Source organism: Oncorhynchus gorbuscha, unplaced genomic scaffold (assembly GCF_021184085.1).
Source record: "Oncorhynchus gorbuscha isolate QuinsamMale2020 ecotype Even-year unplaced genomic scaffold, OgorEven_v1.0 Un_scaffold_541, whole genome shotgun sequence".
NCBI lineage: Eukaryota > Metazoa > Chordata > Actinopteri > Salmoniformes > Salmonidae > Oncorhynchus > Oncorhynchus gorbuscha.
This window is the reverse complement of record NW_025745368.1, coordinates 142,501-162,500: the sequence shown is the minus strand read 5'-3', so window position 1 is coordinate 162,500 and position 20,000 is coordinate 142,501. Positions and strand designations below refer to the sequence as shown.

Here is a 20,000-nt window from a genome sequence, read left to right as displayed (position 1 = left end):
ACCAGTCAAACACTATACACAGTACCAGTCAAACACTATACACAGTACCAGTCAAACACTATACACAGTACCAGTCATATACTATACACAGTACCAGTCATATACTATACACAGTACCAGTCAAACACTATACACAGTACCAGTCAAATAGATATACTATACACAGTACCAGTCAAACACTATACACAGTACCAGTCAAATAGATATACTATACACAGTACCAGTCAAACACTATACACAGTACCAGTCAAACACTATACACAGTACCAGTCAAACAGCTGGACAGATATACTATACACAGTACCAGTCAAACACTATACACAGTACCAGTCAAACAGCTGGACAGATATACTATACACAGTACCAGTCAAACAGCTGGACAGATATACTATACACAGTACCAGTCAAACAGCTGGACAGATATACTATACACAGTACCAGTCAAACAGCTGGACAGATATACTATACACAGTACCAGTCAAATAGATATACTATACACAGTACCAGTCTAAAGTTTGGACACACCTACTCATTCCAGGGCTGTTGTTTTTAGTGAAGACATCAGAAACTATGAAATAACACATATGGAATCATGTAGTAAACAAAAAAGTGTTAAACAAATCAAAATATATTTTATATTCTTCAAAGTAGCCACCCTTTGCCTTGTTGACAGCTTTGCACACTCTTGGCATTCTCTCAACCAGCTTCACCTGGAATGCAGTATGTATGGGTTATGAATGTAGTATGTATGGGTTATGAATGGGTTATGAATGCAGTATGTATGGGTTATGAATGCAGTATGTATGGGTTATGAATGCAGTATGTATGGGTTATGTATGGGTTATGAATGCAGTATGTATGGGTTATGAATGCAGTATGTATGGGTTATGAATGCGGTATGTATGGGTTATGAATGCGGTATGTATGGGTTATGAATGCGGTATGTATGGGTTATGAATGAGGTATGTATGGGTTATGAATGTTATGAATGAGGTATGTATGGGTTATGAATGTGGTATGTATGGGTTATGAATGTGGTATGTATGGGTTATGAATGCAGTATGTATGGGTTATGAATGTAGTATGTATGGGTTATGAATGCAGTATGTATGGGTTATGAATGTGGTATGTATGGGTTATGAATGTGTCATGACTCTGTTATGAAGGTAGCCTTCTAAGATTTAGTCCCATGTTGGTGTATGAATGAGGGTTGAGAGTAACTGAGACTTCCTTTACCAGAGACCACCTGTCCTTCTGCCTCTGGGACTGAACTGGCAATACAACAGCTTCACCTGAAACACAAATCAGATGTGTTTATATAATAGCCCCTCATACAACAGCTTCACCTGAAACACAAATCAGATGTGTTTATATAATAGCCCCTCGTACAACAGCTTCACCTGAAACACAACAGAATGTTTAACATAAAAGAAGAAATCAATAGTGTTCTCTGTAGTTTAGGATCTGAAACACAAATCGATGACTGTGTTTGATTTGGTGCAGGGTTCCAGCTATTGGCTGGTTACAAATGATATGTTAAGACAGAAGACAGGGATTATCAAAGCCTGAACAGGATCACAAATCAACCTGGTTTATTACAGTAAGATATTACAGTAAGGTATTACAGTAAGATATTACAGTAAGGTATTACAGTAAGATAAACCAGTAAACTAGTTTTAAATACAGATGTCTCCTTCAGCCAACTATATTACAGTAAGATAAACCAGTAAACTAGTTTTAAATACAGATGTCTCCTTCAGCCCACAGTATTACAGTAAGATATTACAGTAAGATAAACCAGTAAACTAGTTTTAAATACAGATGTTTCCTTCAGCCCACAGTATTACAGTAAGATATTACAGTAAGATAAACCAGTAAACTAGATTTAAATACAGATGTCTCCTTCAGCCCACTATATTACAGTAAGATAAACCAGTAAACTAGTTTTAAATACAGATGTCTCCTTCAGCCTGCTGTATTACAGTAAGATATTACAGTAAGATAAACTAGTTTTAAATACAGATGTCTCCTTCAGCCCACAGTATTACAGTAAGATATTACAGTAAGATAAACCAGTAAACTAGTTTTAAATACAGATGTCTCCTTCAGCCCACAGTATTACAGTAAGATATTACAGTAAGGTATTACAGTAAGATAAACCAGTAAACTAGTTTTAAATACAGATGTCTCCTTCAGCCCACTATATTACAGTAAGATAAACCAGTAAACTAGTTTTAAATACAGATGTCTCCTTCAGCCCACTATATTACAGTAAGATAAACCAGTAAACTAGTTTTAAATACAGATGTCTCCTTCAGCCCACAGTATTACAGTAAGATATTACAGTAAGATAAACCAGTAAACTAGTTTTAAATACAGATGTCTCCTTCAGCCTGCTGTATTACAGTAAGATAAACCAGTAAACTAGTTTTAAATACAGATGTCTCCTTCAGCCTGCTGTATTACAGTAAGATAAACCAGTAAACTAGTTTTAAATACAGATGTCTCCTTCAGCCTGCTGTATTACAGTAAACTAAATAGCTAACAATGGAGAGACGGACCATGTGCGTCACCGGTTGGCTTCTGTTAGAAATAACAGCTAATGTTCAAAGTTAACCAACTGAGCCAGTAACACACACACACACACACACACACACACACACACACACACACACACACACACACACACACACACACACACACACACACACACACACACACACACACACACACACACACACACACACACACACACACACACACAGCTGTTATCTCTTTCTGGATGCTGATCTTTAATTAGTCTGTTTACATCCTTTCTAAAAACAGACCCTCTGTGAAAAGATACGCTGTGTGTGTGTGTGTGTGTGTGTGTGTGTGTGTGTGTGTGTGTGTGTGTGTGTGTGTGTGTGTGTGTGTGTGTGTGTGTGTGTGTGTGTGTGTGTGTGTGTGTGGTCTGGTGCCTGCCTGCCTGCCTGCCTGCCTGCCTGCCTGCCTGCCTGCCTGCCTGCCTGCCTGCCTGCCTGCCTGCCTCTACAGAGTTTCAGTGTAAGGTGTAAGGAAAATGGCAGTAGGTCCATTAGGTCACCTCCTCCATTATACTGAATTATACTGAATGATGAATTCCTCCATCTCTCCCTCCTCCATGATGAATTCCTCCATTCCTCCATTATACAATGATGAATTCCTCCATCTTCACCTCCTCCATTATACTATTCACCTCCTCCATTATACTGAATGATGAATTCCTCCATCTCTATTCACCTCCTCCATTATACTGAATGATGAATTCCTCCATCTGTATTCACCTCCTCCATTATACTGAATGATGAATTCCTCCATCTGTATTCACCTCCTCCATTATACTGAATGATGAATTCCTCCATCTGTATTCACCTCCTCCATTATACTGAATGATGAATTCCTCCATCTGAATATTATACTGAATGATGAATTCCTCCATCTGTATTCACCTCCTCCATTATACTGAATGATGAATTCCTCCATCTCTATTCACCTCCTCCATTATACTGAATGATGAATTCCTCCATCTGTATTCACCTCCTCCATTATACTGAATGATGAATTCCTTTACTGGTTGCCATTTCTTGTGGCAACAGGTCACAAATCTTGTTTCTGTGATGGCACACTGTGTGGTATTTCACCCAGTAGATATGGACGTTTATCAAAATTGGGTTTGTTTTAGAATTCTTTGTGGATCTGTGTAATCTGAGGGAAATATGTGTCTCTAATATGGTCATACATTGGGCAGGAGGTTAGGAAGTGCAGCTCAGTTTCCACCTCATTTTGTGGGCAGTGAGCACATAGCCTGTCTTCTCTTGAGAGCCATGTCTGCCTACGGTGGCCTTTCTCAATAGCAAGGCTATGCTTACTGATTCTGTACATAGTCAAAGCTTTCCTTAAATTTGGGTCAGTCACAGTGGTCAGGTATTCTGCCGCTGTGTACTCTCTGTTTAGGGCCAAAAGCATTCTAGTTTGCTCTGTTTTTTTGATAATTCTTTCCTGTGTTAAGTAATTATCTTTTTGTTTTCTGATGATTTGTTTGGGTCTAATTGTGTTGCTGTCCTGGGACTCTGTAGGGTGTGTTTGTGTTTGTGAACAGAGCCCCAGGACCAGCTTGCTTAGGGAACTCTTCTCCAGGTTCATCTCTCTGTAGGTGATGGCTTTATTATGGAAGGTTTGGGAATCGCTTCTCTTTAGGTGGTTGTAGAATTTAACGGCTCTTTTCTGGATTTTGATAATTAGTGGGTATCGGCCTAATTCTGCTCTGCATGTATTATTTGGTGTTTTACGTTGTACACAGAGGATATTTTTGCAGATTTCTGCAGGCAGTCTCAATTTGGTGTTTGTCACATTTTGTGAATCTCTCTGTGTGTGTGTGTGTGTGTGTGTGTGTGTGTGTGTGTGTGTGTGTGTGTGTGTGTGTGTGTGTGTGTGTGTGTGTGTGTGTGTGTGTGTGTGTGTGTGTGTGTGTGTGTGTGTGTGTGTGTGTGTGTGTGTGTGTGTGTGTGAGTCTCTCTGTGTGTGTGTGTGTGTGTGTGTGTGTGTGTGTGTGTGTGTGTGTGTGTGTGTGTGTGTGTGTGTGTGTGTGTGTGTGTGTGTGTGTCTCTCTCTCTCTGTGTGTGTGTGTGTGTGTGTGTGTGTGTGTGTGTGAGTCTCTCTCTGTGTGTGTGTGTGTGTGTGTGTGTGTGTCTCTCTCTCTCTGTGTGTGTGTGTGAGTCTCTCTCTCTCTCTGTGTGTGTGTGTGTGTGTGAGTCTCTCTCTCTCTGTGTGTGTCAGGTTTCATCTTATAAAGGCTCATGTGACCTTTAGAAAGAGAAGATCAGACATGATCCGAAAAGACAGCAACACAATGGCACAAATACCATCTATGATTAATTACGGTGTGTGTGTGTGTGTGTGTGTGTGTGTGTGTGTGTGTGTGTGTGTGTGTGTGTGTGTGTGTGTGTGTGTGTGTGTGTGTGTGTGTGTGTGTGTGTGTGTGTGTGTGTGTGTGTGTGTGTGTGTGTGTGTGTGTGTGTGTCTCAGAGCGTGTACTACACAATAGACTAGTACCGTTTAATGCCTCCTTCAATCAACAGCGGGGATGTCACTTGGCACTCACTTAAAACCAATCTCTTTAAAAAGGGGCTCTGTGTATCACTGAATTCCACTACCTCCACCTTTCTCTATCTCTCTTTCTCCCTCCACCTTTCTCTCTCTCTCTTTCTCCCTCCACCTTTCTCTCTCTCTCTTTCTCCCTCCACGTTTCTCTCTTTCTCCCTCTCTCTTTCTCTCTCTCTTTCTCCCTCTCTCTTCCTCCCTCTCTCTTTCTCCCTCTCTCTTTCTCTCTCTCTATCTCTCTTTCTCCCTCTCTCTTTCTCCCTCTCTGTCTCCCTCCCTCTCTTTCTCTCTCCCTCTTTCTCCATCTCTCTTTCTCTCTCCCTCTTTCTCCCTCTCTCTCTTTCTCTCCCTCTTTCTCCCTCTCTCTTTCTCCATCTCTCTTTCTCTCTCCCTCTTTCTCCCTCTCTCTTTCTCCCTCTCTGTTTCCCTCCCTCTCTTTCTCTCTCTCTTTCTCTCTCCCTCTTTCTCCCTCTCTCCCCTCTCTCTTCTCCCTCTCTATGTCTCCCTCTCTCTCTTTCTCCCTCCACCTTTCTCTCTTTCTCTCTCTCTCTTTCTCCCTCCACCTTTCTCTTTCTCTCCCTCTCTCTTCTCCCTTCTCTTTCTCCCTCTCTCTTTCTCCCTCTCTCTTTCTCTCTCTCTCTTTCTCTCTCTCTCTCTTCTCTCCTCTCTCTTTCTCCCTCTCTGTCTCCCTCCTCTCTGTCTCCCTCTCTTTCTCTCTCTCTCTTTCTCTCTCCCTCTTTCTCCCTCTCTCTTTCTCCATCTTCTTTCTCTCTCCCTCTTTCTCCCTCTCTCTTCTCTCCTCTCTTTCTCCCTCTCTCTTTCTCCATCTCTCTTTCTCTCTCCCTCTTTCTCCCTCTCTCTTTCTCCCTCTCTGTTTCCCTCCATTTCTTTCTCTCTCTCTCTTTCTCTCTCCCTCTTTCTCCCTCTCTCTTTCTCCCTCTTCTTTCTCCCTCTCTCTGTCTCCCTCTCTCTCTCTTCTCCCTCTCTCCCTCTCTCTTCTCCCTCTTTTCTCCCTCTCTTTCTCTCTCTCCTCTTTCTCCCTCTTTTTCTCCCTCTCTCTTTCCCCCTCTCTTTCTCTCCTCCCTTTCTCTCTCCCTCTTTCTCTCTCCCTCTAAAGGGATAAGGGAAGGGTTAGTTAACCCTCTCTGCTAAGTAATTCTCTTTCTCCCTAGCTACTTTCTCTAGTCTCTTTCTCTCTCCTAGTTCAAAGTTGTCTAATTATCTAAAATCCTAAAGTTGTCCATGATGAGATTTCTCTCATGAAACCTTTGGGTTGCTAGATGCCATCTTTCACCTCCCCTCTTTCTCCCTCTCCACTCCTATTTTTCCCCTCCCTTTTCTTTTTGTCTTATGGAACCATACTCAAACGTGACATTCATACTAATCATCTCTTCTCCCTCTCTGTCTCCGTCTAGTCTATGAGACCAGACTGAATGCTCATCCCTCTTTTTCTCTATCTCTCTTTCTCTCTCCCTTTCTCTCTCTCTTTCTCCCTCTCTCTGTCTCCCTCTCTCTTTCTCTCTCTATATCTCCCTCTTTCTCCCTCTCTCTTTCTCCCTCTCTCTTTCTCCCTCTCTCTTTCTCCTCCCTCTCTGTCTCCCTCCCTCTCTTTCTCTCTCCCTCTTTTCTCCCTCTCTCTTTCTCCCTCTCTATTTCTCCCTCCCTCTCTCTTTCTCCCTTAAAGGGATAAGGGAAGGGTTAGTTAACATGCTAAGTAATTGAAAAGTAGCTACAAAGTAGTAAGTAGTTGCAAAGTTGCTAATTAGCTAAAATGCTAAAGTTGTCCATGATGAGATTCGTGAAACCTTTGGGTTGCTAGATGCCATCCACCGCAACTAACACCCTATTTTTGTTTTTGCTTTTTGTCTTATGGAACCATACCAAACTGTGACATATCATGACTAATCATACCACCTGTGTTCTAGTCTATGAGACCAGACTGAATGCTGATCCTTTCTCTACCACCTGTGTTGATGGTTCTGACCCACTGTGTGTGTTGTGGTGTGTGTGTGTGTGTGTGTGTGTGTTGATGGTGTGTGACCCACTGTGTGTGTGTTGATGGTTCTGTGTGTGTGTGTGTGTGTGTGTGTGTGTGTGTGTGTGGTTCTGTACCACCTGTGTGTGTGAACTAAGGCCTTAACATTTCCCCACTACCACCTGTTTGCATCACTACCACCTGTGTTGATGGTTCTGACTTACCACCTGTGTTGATGGTTCTGCCCCACTACCACCTGTGTCGATGGTTCTGCCCCACTACCACCTGTGTCGACTACCACCTGTGTTGATGGTTCTGACCCACTACCACCTGTGTTGATGGTTCTAACCCACTACCACCTGTGTCGATGGTTCTGCCCCACTACCACCTGTGTCGATGGTTCTGCCCCACTACCACCTGTGTTGATGGTTCTAACCCACTACCACCTGTGTTGATGGTTCTGCCCCACTACCACCTGTGTTGATGGTTCTGACCCACTACCACCTGTGTCGATGGTTCTGACCCACTACCACCTGTGTGTCACAGGAGGTTGGTGGCACCTTAATTGGGGAGGACAGGTTTCGTGGTAATGACTGGATCTGAATCAGTGGAATGGTATCAAATACATCAAACACCTGGTTTCCATGGTTTCCATGGTTTCCATGGTTTCCAGGTGTTTGATGCTGTTCCATTCGCTCCGTTCCAGACATTATGATGAGCCGTCCTCCTCTCAGCAGCCTCCCCTGGATCAAATATCACACCATTCTGTCTGTCTGCTGCAGAGAGCAAACCGTCCTCCTCTCAGCAGCCTCCACTGCTGTGGGTGTTCTGTTTGTGTCGTTGCCATAAGCGATAAAACAATGTTAACTCGTTAACCATTGTTTAATTATAGGTTGAGCTGCACAATGAACAAACACAAAGCATTTGGCCTGTTTTTCCATAAAGCCACTTCCTGTCTACATCGCTACACACACACACACACACACACACACACACACACACACACACACACACACACACACACACACACACACACACACACACACACACACACACACACACACACACACACACACACACACACACACACACACACACACACACACACACATGAACTACATTAACTGAGCAGCCATTAGCACCTTAATGTGGGAAAGAGAAGGCCATCACCAGTCAAACGCTGAGGTTTCTTTAGGAAATCTACAACATACATACAAGGTTTTATACAGAGCATTCAGAAAGTATTCAGGCCCCTTCCCTTTTCCCACATTTTGCTACGTTACAGCCTTTTTCTGACATTGATTCAATTGTTGTTGTTTTCTCTCATCAATCTACACACAATATCCCATAATGACAAAACGAAAACAGCTTTTTAGAAAAATTCTGAAAATGTATAACAAATTAAAAACAGAAATACCTTATTTACATACAGTACCAGTCAAAAGTTTGGACACACCTACTCATTCAAGGGTTTTTCTTTATTTTTGAAAACTATTTTCTACGTTTTAGACAAATAGTGAAGACATCAAAACTATGAAATAACACATATGGAATCATGTAGTAACCAACAAAAGTGTTAAACAAATCAAAATATATTTTAGATTCTTGCCTTGATGACTGCTTTGCACACTCTTGCCATTCTCTCAACCAGCTTCACCTGGAATGCTTTTCCAACAGTCTTTCTGTACAGCACTTTGAGATATCAGCTGATGTACGAAGGGCTATATAAATAAATTTGATTTGATTGATTTGATTTGAAGGAGTTCCCACATATGCTGAGCACTTGTTGGCTGCTTTTCCTTCACTCTGCGGTCCAACTCATCCCAGACAATCTCAATTGGGTTGAGGTCGGGTGATTGTGGAGGCCAAGGCATCTGATGCAGCACTCCATCACTCTCCTTCTTGGTCAAATAGCCCTGACACAGCCTGGAGGTGTGTTGGGTCATTGTCCTGTTGAAAAACAAATGAAAGTACCACTAAGCGCAAACCAGATGGGATGGCATATCGCTGCATAATGATGTGGTAGTAGCCAAATAAATCAGTGTCACCAGCAAAGCACCATCACACCTCTTCCTCCATGCTTCACGGTGGGAACCACACATGCGGAGATCATCTGTTCCACAAAGACACGGCAGTTGGAACCAAAAATCTAAAATTTGGTCTCTTTGCTCGTGTTTCTTGGCTCAAGCAAGTCTCTTCTTCTTATTGGTGCCCTTTAGTAGTGGCTTCTTTGCAGACATTTGACCATGAAGCCTGATTCACACAGTCTCCTCTGAGCAGTTGATGTTGAGATGTGTCTGTTACTTGAACTCTGCAAAGTATTTATTTGGGCTGCAAATTCTGAGGCTGGTAAATCTAATGAACTTACCCTCTGTTGAAGAGGTATCTCTGGGTCTTCCTTTCCTGTGGCGGTCCTCATGAGAGCCCAGTTTCATCATAGTGCTTGATGGTTTTTGAGACTGCACTTGAAGAAACGTTCAAAGCTCTTGAAATGTTACGTTTTGTGTAATGTATTGACTGACCTTCATGTCTTAAAGTAATGATGGACTGTCATTTCTCTTTGCTTATTTGAGCTGTTCTTGCCATAATATGTGCTTGGTCTTTTACCAAATAGGGCTATCTTCTGTATACCAACCCTACCTTGTCACAACACAACTGATTGGCTCAAACACATTAAGAAGGAATGAAATTCCACAAATGAACTTTTAACAAGGCACATCTGTTAATGGAAATGAATTCCAGGTGACTACCTCATTCTGCTGGTTGAGAGAATGCAAAGCTGTCATCAAGGCAAAGGGTGGCTACTTAGAAAAATATAAAATATATTTTGATTTGTTTAACACTTCTTGGTTTACTAGATGATTCCATATGTGTTATTTCATATTTTTGAGATCTTCGCTATGATTCTACAATGTAGAAAATATAAAAAATAAAAAACTGGGGTAGGTGTGTCCAAACTTTTGACTGGTACTGTAAGTATTCCGACCCTTTGCTATGAGACGCACGAAGGAGACCAAGAACCCAATGGTCACTCTGACAGAACTCCAGAGTTCCTCTGCGGAGATGGGAGAACCTTCCAGAAGGGCAACCATCCCTGCAGCCCTCCACCAATCAGGTCTTTATGGTCGAGTGGCCAGACGGAAGCCACTCCTCAGCAAAAGGCACATGACAGCCCGCTTGTAGTTTGCCAAAACGCACCTAAAGGACACTCAGACCATGAGAAACAAGATTCTCTGGTCTGATGAAACCATGAGTGAACTCTTTGGCCTGAATGCCAAGTGTCACTTCTGGAGGAAACCTGGCACCATCCATACGGTGAAGCATGGTGGTGGTAGCGTCATGCTGTGGGGGTGTTTTTCAGTGGCAGGGACTGGGAGACTAGTCAGGATCGAAGGAAAGAAGTACAGAGAGATCCTTGATGAAAACCTGCTCCAGTGTGCTCATGACCTCAGACTGGGGCAAAGGTTCACCTTCCAACAGGACAACGATCCTAGGCACACAGCCAAAACAACGCAGGAGTGGCTTCGGGACAAGTCTCTGAATGTCCTTTAGTGGCCCAGCCAGAGCCCGGACTTGAACCTGATCGAACATCTCTGGAGAGACCTGAAAATATCTGTGCAGCGACGCTCCCCATCCAACCTGACAGAGTTTGGATCATAAACGTTTTTGTCGTTTTTTAAAACATTATTGTCATTGTCTGTATTTCTGTGCTGTAAGTTTTTATTTTCTTTTTTTCTTAGATGAGCAACCATGGCGACCTTTGTTAGGGATTATGCTGAAGTTTCAAGGCTAGGCCAGACATGAAGAATATATATAATGTAATAAGCTGGGTCCTATAGCAACCAATAACCAATTCCTCCATTCCTCCAACATCCGTTCATCTCCTTCCATTCAGGAGGACATCTTTTGTTTCTATTTCTGGTCAGGTTGAGGGAGCGAGCGAGCGAGGGAGGGAGGGAGGGAGGGAGGGAGGGAGGGAGGGAGGGAGAGGGAGGGAGGGAGGGAGGAGGGAGGGAGGGGAGGGAGGAGGGAGGGAGGGAGGGAGGGAGGGAGGGAGGGAGGGAGGGAGGGAGGGAGGGTGAGGGGGGGGAGAGGGAGGGAGGGAGGGAGGGTGAGGAAGGGAGGGAGGGAGGGAGGGAGGGAGGGAGGGAGGGAGGGAGGGAGGGAGGAGGAGGGAGGGAGGGAGGGAGGGAGGGAGGGGAGGGGAGGAGGAGGGAGAGGGAGGGAGGAGGGAGGGTGAGGAGGGAGAGGAGGGGCGAGGGAGGGAGGGAGGGAGGGAGGGTGAGGAAGGGATGGAGGGGGGGAAGGGAGGGAGGAGGGAGTGAGGAAGGGAGAGGGAGGGGAGGGAGGGAGGGAGGAGGGGAGGGAGGGGGAGGGAGGGAGGGAGGGAGGGAGGGAGGGAGGGAGGGAGGGAGGGAGGGAGGGAGGGAGGGAGGGGGAGGGAGGGGGAGGGAGGGGATGGAGGGGGTGAGGGGGAGGGAGGGAGGGAGGGAGGGAGGGGGAGGGAGGGGAGGGAGGGAGGGAGGGAGGGTGAGGGAAGAGGGAGGGAGGGAGGGAGGGAGGGAGGGTGAGGAAGGGATGGAGGGGGAGGGAGGGAGGGTGAGAGGGAGGGGGAGGGAGGGGGAGGGAGGAGGGAGGGAGGGAGGGAGGGGGAGGGAGGGAGGGAGGGAGGGAGGGAGGGAGGGAGGGAGGGAGGGAGGGAGGAGGGTGGGAGGGAGGGAGGGAGGGAGGGAGGGGAGAGGGAGGGAGGGAGGGAGGGAGGGAGGGGGAGGGTGAGGAAGGGATGGAGGGGAGGGAGAGTGAGGAGGGAGAGGGTGAGGGAGGGAGGGGTGAGGGAGGGAGGGGTGAGAGAGGTGGGAGGGAGGTGGGAGGGAGGGAGGGAGGAAGGGAGAGGGAGGGGTGAGGGAGGGTGAGAGGTGGGAGGGAGGGAGTGAGAGGGTGGGAGGGAGGGAGGGAGGAAGGGAGAGGGAGGGAGGGAGAGGGAGGGAGGGTAAATTGCAAAAGGCGTCCAGATGAACCACTGCACATATGTGCAATCCACCTAATTTAGTAAAAGCTTTTTCTTTTTAAAATGTCTTTCTGTTTCCATCTCTTCTTTGGGGACTTCTTTCTGTTTGCACACATTCTATTATATTTGGGAAATTGTGTGGAATTTGGTCCAAGTTTATTGTCTTTGTGTTTGGAATTACTCAGCGTTCCCGTTGGCACGGCGACAGAACAGTCATTAGCTCTCTTTTGTTTCGCTTCCTGCTTCTATTGTTTTATTTTTGGTTTTGTTTTCTTGAATGTTCAATATTTAGATTGTTCCCTTCTCTCCCATGTGGATTGGTTTATGCATCTATAAAATAGTTACATTTCAACAGCACACAGGGGTGAAATAGTGGGTCTGATACACAGGGGTGAAATAGTGGGTCTGATACACAGGGGTGAAATTGTGGGTCTGATACACAGGGGTGAAATAGTGGGTCTGATACACAGGGGTGAAATAGTGGGTCTGATACACAGGGATGAAATAGTGGGTCTGATACACAGGGGTGAAATAGTGGGTCTGATGATACACAGGGGTGAAATAGTGGGTCTGATACACAGAGCTGAAATAGTGGGTCTGATGATACACAGGGGTGAAATAGTGGGTCTGATGATACACAGGGGTGAAATAGTGGGTCTGATGATACACAGGGGTGAAATAGTGGGTCTGATGATACACAGGGGTGAAATAGTGGGTCTGATGATACACAGGGATGAAATAGTGGGTCTGATGATACACGGGGGTGAAATAGTGGGTCTGATACACAGAGGTGAAATAGTGGGTCTGATACACGGGGATGATATAGTGGGTCTGACTGGCTTTTATTTTCTAGCTGTTTGTCTATTTGAATTTGAAATGAGCAACAGCAACACAATAGTCTGGTGTCATTGTGTATATTATGCATTTCCGATGTAGGTTTAGGTATTGTATTGTACAAATCCAGCACATACCACACTGTAACCTGCCATCCAGTACATACCACACTGTAACCTGCCATCCAGTACATACCACACTGTAACCTGCCATCCAGTACATACCACACTGTAACCTGCCATCCAGTACATACCACACTGTAACCTGCCATCCAGTACATACCACACTGTAACCTGCCATCCAGTACATACCACACTGTAACCTGCCATCCAGTACATACCACACTGTAACCTGCCATCCAGTACATACCACACTGTAACCTGCCATCCAGTACATACCACACTGTAACCTGCCATCCAGTACATACCACACTGTAACCTGCCATCCAGTACATACCACACTGTAACCTGCCATCCAGTACATACCACACTGTAACCTGCCATCCAGTACATACCACACTGTAACCTGCCATCCAGTACATACCACACTGTAACCTGCCATCCAGTACATACCACACTGTAACCTGCCATCCAGTACATACCACACTGTAACCTGCCATCCAGTACATACCACACTGTAACCTGCCATCCAGTACATACCACACTGTAACCTGCCATCCAGTACATACCACACTGTAACCTGCCATCCAGTACATACCACACTGTAACCTGCCATCCAGTACATACCACACTGTAACCTGCCATCCAGTACATACAACACTGTAACCTGCCATCCAGTACATACAACACTGTAACCTGCCATCCAGTACATACCACACTGTAACCTGCCATCCAGTACATACCACACTGTAACCTGCCATCCAGTACATACCACACTGTAACCTGCCATCCAGTACATACCACACTGTAACCTGCCATCCAGTACATACAACACTGTAACCTGCCATCCAGTACATACAACACTGTAACCTGCCATCCAGTACATACACACTACCCACACATAACCTGTAACCTGCCATCCAGTACATACCACACTGTAACCTGCCATCCAGTACATACCACACTGTAACCTGCCATCCAGTACATACCACACTGTAACCTGCCATCCAGTGCATACCACACTGTAACCTGCCATCCAGTACATACAACACTGTAACCTGCCATCCAGTACATACAACACTGTAACCTGCCATCCAGTACATACCACACTGTAACCTGCCATCCAGTACATACAACACTGTAACCTGCCATCCAGTACATACCACACTGTAACCTGCCATCCAGTACATACCACACTGTAACCTGCCATCCAGTACATACCACACTGTAACCTGCCATCCAGTACATACCACACTGTAACCTGCCATCCAGTACATACAACACTGTAACCTGCCATCCAGTACATACAACACTGTAACCTGCCATCCAGTACATACAACACTGTAACCTGCCATCCAGTACATACAACACTGTAACCTGCCATCCAGTACATACAACACTGTAACCTGCCATCCAGTACATACAACACTGTAACCTGCCATCCAGTACATACAACACTGTAACCTGCCATCCAGCACATACAACACTGTAACCTGCCATCCAGTACATACAACACTGTAACCTGCCATCCAGTACATACAACACTGTAACCTGCCATCCAGCACATACAACACTGAATGTAGCTCTGTGGTAGCTGAGACACACCGTCAGAGTCTCAGTCTGTCCCATCACAGACAGACTGTAGCTCTGTGGTAGCTGAGACACACCGTCAGAGTCTCAGTCTGTCCCATCACAGACAGACGGGACCCTTCAGAGCCCCAAAACTGATGGAGTGGTTCTTCTGACCAGAGTTTGACTTCGGTCAAAACACACACACACACACACACACACACACACACACACACACACACACACACACACACACACACACACACACACACACACACACACACACACACACACACACACACACACACACACACACACACACACACACACACACACACCCTGACAGCGCTGTAGTGTTTTAGTTAGAGGGGGTAATGTTCTGGAGTCTTCTCTGAGGCCTGTCTGTTTGTCGTCACCACTCTCTACTGAGCTCCTCCAGACATCATGATATAAAGTGACAGTTGAAGGAAGACAGAAGTCTGGTGTAAATCATGAACACGTCTCCACCAGAATAATCATGAGGCATGTGGAAACATACTATTAACCAGCACAGCATCGTTTTGGACTTGACTTTTGAGTTTACTTTTACTATAACATGTGGCTTCTTCCTTTTGAGTGATCTAACATTTACATTTAAGTCATTTAGCAGACGCTCTTATCCAGAGCGACTTACAAATCTCTCTAGTAGTCTGCTAGCATCTAACATCTCTGTAGTAGTCTGCTAACATCCAACATCTCTCTAGTAGCCTGCTAACATCTAACATCTCTGTTGTAGTCTGCTAACATCTCTCTAGTAGTCTGCTAACATCTCTCTAGTAGTCTGCTAACATCTCTCTAGTAGTCTACTAACATCTAACATCTCTCTAGTAGTCTGCTAACATCTCTCTAGTAGTCTACTAACATCTAACATCTCTCTAGTAGTCTGCTAACATCTCTCTAGTAGTCTACTAACATCTAACATCTCTGTAGTCTGTTAACATCTCTCTAGTAGTCTACTAACATCTAACATCTCTGTTGTAGTCTGCTAACATCCAACATCTCTGTTGTAGTCTGCTAACATCTAACATCTCTCGTCGTCTGCTAACATCTAGCATCTCTGTAGTAGTCTGCTAACATCTAACATCTCTGTTGTAGTCTGCTAACATCTAACATCTCTGTTGTAGTCTGCTAACATCCAACATCTCTCTAGTCGTCTGCTAACATCTAACATCTCTCGTCGTCTGCTAACATCTAGCATCTCTGTAGTAGTCTGCTAACATCTAACATCTCTAGTAGTCTGCTAACATCTAACATCTCTAGTAGTCTGCTAACATCTAGCATCTCTAGTAGTCTGACATCTAACATCTCTAGTAGTCTGACATCTAACATCTCTAGTAGTCTGCTAACATCTAACATCTCTGTAGTAGTCTGCTAACATCTAACATCTCTGTAGTAGCCTGCTAACATCTAACATCTCTGTAGTAGTCTGCTAACATCTAACATCTCTAGTCGTCTGCTAACATCTAGCATCTCTAGTAGTCTGCTAACATCTAACATCTCTAGTCGTCTGCTAACATCTAACATCTCTAGTCGTCTGCTAACATCTAACATCTCTGTAGTAGTCTGCTAGCATCTAACATCTCTAGTCGTCTGCTAACATCTAACATCTCTAGTCGTCTGCTAACATCTAACATCTCTAGTAGTCTGCTAACATCTCTCTAGTAGTCTACTAACATCTAACATCTCTCGTCGTCTGCTAACATCTAACAACTCTAGTCGTCTGCTAACATCTAACATCTCTGTAGTAGTCTGCTAACATCTAACATCTCTCTAGTAGTCTGCTAACATCTAACATCTCTCTAGTAGTCTGCTAACATCTATCATCTCTAGTCGTCTGCTAACATCTAACATCTCTCGTCGTCTGTTAACATCTAACATCTCTGTAGTAGTCTGCTAACATCTAACATCTCTAGTAGTCTGCTAACATCTAACATCTCTAGTAGTCTGACATCTAACATCTCTAGTAGTCTGACATCTAACATCTCTAGTAGTCTGACATCTAACATCTCTAGTAGTCTGACATCTAACATCTCTGTAGTAGTCTACAAACATCTAACATCTCTGTAGTAGTCTGCTAACATCTAACATCTCTGTAGTAGTCTGCTAACATCTAGCATCTCTAGTAGTCTGACATCTAACATCTCTAGTAGTCTGACATCTAACATCTCTGTAGTAGTCTACAAACATCTAACATCTCTGTAGTAGTCTGCTAACATCTAACATCTCTGTAGTAGTCTGCTAACATCTAACATCTCTAGTCGTCTGCTAGCATCTAACATATCTGTAGTAGTCTGCTAACATCTAACATCTCTAGTAGTCTGCTAACATCTAACATCTCTGTAGTAGTCTGCTAACATCTAACATCTCTAGTAGTCTACAAACATCTAACATCTCTGTAGTAGTCTGCTAACATCTAACATCTCTGTAGTAGTCTGCTAACATCTAACATCTCTAGTCGTCTGCTAACATCTAACATCTCTGTAGTAGTCTGCTAACATCTAACATCTCTAGTCGTCTGCTAACATCTAACATCTCTGTAGTAGTCTGCTAACATCTAACATCTCTAGTCGTCTGCTAACATCTAGCATCTCTAGTAGTCTGCTAACATCTAACATCTCTAGTAGTCTGCTAACATCTAACATCTCTAGTAGTCTGCTAACATCTCTCTAGTAGTCTACTAACATCTAACATCTCTAGTCGTCTGCTAACATCTAACATCTCTGTAGTAGTCTGCTAACATCTAACATCTCTAGTAGTCTGACATCTAACATCTCTGTAGTAGTCTACAAACATCTAACATCTCTAGTAGTCTGACATCTAACATCTCTGTAGTAGTCTACTAACATCTAACATCTCTGTAGTAGTCTGCTAACATCTAACATCTCTCTAGTAGTCTACTAACATCTAACATCTCTAGTCGTCTGCTAACATCTAACATCTCTGTAGTCGTCTGCTAACATCTAACATCTCTGTAGTAGCCCGCTAACATCTAACATCTCTGTAGTAGTCTGCTAACATCTAACATCTCTAGTAGTCTACTAACATCTAACATCTCTAGTAGTCTGCTAACATCTAACATCTCTAGTAGTCTGACATCTAACATCTCTAGTAGTCTGCTAACATCTAACATCTCTGTAGTAGTCTGCTAACATCTAACATCTCTGTAGTAGTCTGCTAACATCTAACATCTCTAGTAGTCTGCTAACATCTAACATCTCTAGTAGTCTGACATCTAACATCTCTAGTAGTCTGCTAACATCTAACATCTCTGTAGTAGTCTGCTAACATCTAACATATCTGTAGTAGTCTGCTAACATCTAACATCTCTGTAGTAGTCTGCTAACATCTAACATCTCTAGTAGTCTGCTAACATCTAACATCTCTAGTAGTCTGCTAACATCTAACATCTCTGTAGTAGTCTGCTAACATCTAACATATCTGTAGTAGTCTGCTAACATCTAACATCTCTGTAGTAGTCTGCTAACATCTAACATCTCTAGTAGTCTGCTAACATCTAACATCTCTAGTAGTCTGCTAACATCTAACATCTCTGTAGTAGTCTGCTAACATCTAACATCTCTAGTAGTCTGCTAACATCTAACATCTCTAGTAGTCTGCTAACATCTAACATCTCTAGTAGTCTACTAACATCTAACATCTCTGTAGTAGTCTGCTAACATCTAACATCTCTAGTAGTCTACTAACATCTAACATCTCTGTAGTAGTCTACTAACATCCAACATCTCTAGTAGTCTGCTAACATCTAACATCTCTAGTAGTCTACTAACATCTCTAGTAGTCTACTAACATCCAACATCTCTAGTAGTCTACTAACATCCAACATCTCTAGTAGTCTACTAACATCTCTAGTAGTCTACTAACATCCAACATCTCTAGTTGTCTGCTAACACAATACTAGTGGAAGGAAAAGGGTCTTGTTTTTCCCACATCGTCCAATCATTCAATTCAGTCTAATTAGTCACTTTTCTTTCCATTTTCCAGTGTCTAGTAAAGGTCCTAAAGCTTCACAGACAACTTCTCATTTGAACATCTTTAAGCTTTATATTCAAAACAATACATGTCAGAATGTGAAGTGGAAGAGCTAATAACCTTTATTCTCAGACACCCCTCCTCTCCTTCTCCTCTTCCTCCTCCTTATTCTCCCCCTCCTCCTCCTCTTCATCATCATCTTCCTCCTTCTCCTCCTCCTCTTCCACCTCCTCTCCTCCTTCTCCTCTTTATTCTTCCCTTCCTCCTCCTTATTCTCCCCCTCCTCCTCCTCTTCATCATCATCTTCCTCCTCCTCTTCTTCATTCTCTTCCTTCTCCTCCCCCTCCTCCTCCTCTTCATCATCATCTTCCTCCTCCTCTTCCTCATTCTCTTCCTTCTCCTCCTCCTCCTCCTCTTCATCATCATCTTCCTCCTCTTCCTCATTCTCTTCCTTCTCCTCCACCTCCTCCTCTTCATCATCATCTTCCTCCTCCTCTTCCTCATTCTCTTCCTTCTCCTCCTCCTCCTCCTCCTCCTCTTCATCATCATCTTCCTCCTCTTCCTGATTCTCTTCCTTCTCCTCCTCCTCTTCCACATCTTCCTCCTCTTCCTCATTCTCCTCCTCCTCCTCCTCCTCTTCATCATCATCTTCCTCCTCCTCTTCCTCATTCTCTTCCTTCTCCTCCTCCTCTTCCACATCTTCCTCCTCTTCCTCTCCTCTTCACTCAGAGTATGACAGAGGGACAGCAAAATGGAACTGTGTGTCTATTTCTGGATCATCAACAAAGTCTTTTTAGTGATTTCACCCAGAAGACAAAAAAAAGAAGTAAAGTGTCATGGAGATGTATTTTCTGTACTGTGATTGGCTGTTTCAAAGAGTCCATCTCAGATGTTGTTATATGACCTTCCACTCTTTGTTTTACATGTTCTTCCCCTTGTTTGTTCAAGCGTTTCATGTCCCCAGAGATGTTCGGTTTTGGGATGTTGAGCATCACAAATGTTGCTCTGGAAGTCTGGTTTCACAAGGCAAACAGCATTCTGTTTGGTCCAGTGTCCTGAGTGTGACAATATAATGGTTTACCCTCCACCTTCTAATGTATGCTATGCTGCCACCAAGCTCAATAGAAAACCATCTCTCTCTTTCTCGCCCCCTTTCTCTCCCTCCCACTTTTCCTCTCGCCCCCTTTCCCTCCCTCCCCCTTTTCCTCTCGCCCCCTTTCCCTTCCTCCCCCTTTTCCTCTCTCCTTTCCCTCCCTCCCCCTTTTCCTCTCTCCTTTCCCTCCCTCCCCCTTTTCCTCTCTCCTTTCCCTCCCTCCCCCTTTTCCTCTCGCCCCCTTTCCCTTCC

The 20,000-nt window shown here is 44.2% G+C and overlaps 1 protein-coding gene across 2 annotated transcripts in view; it reads left to right on the top strand.

Moving 5' to 3' along the window:
- The window catches only part of LOC124018541 (dachshund homolog 1-like), a 117,423-nt gene that overhangs the window by 56,101 nt on the left and 41,322 nt on the right, over positions 1–20,000 (top strand). The window lies entirely within an intron of this gene.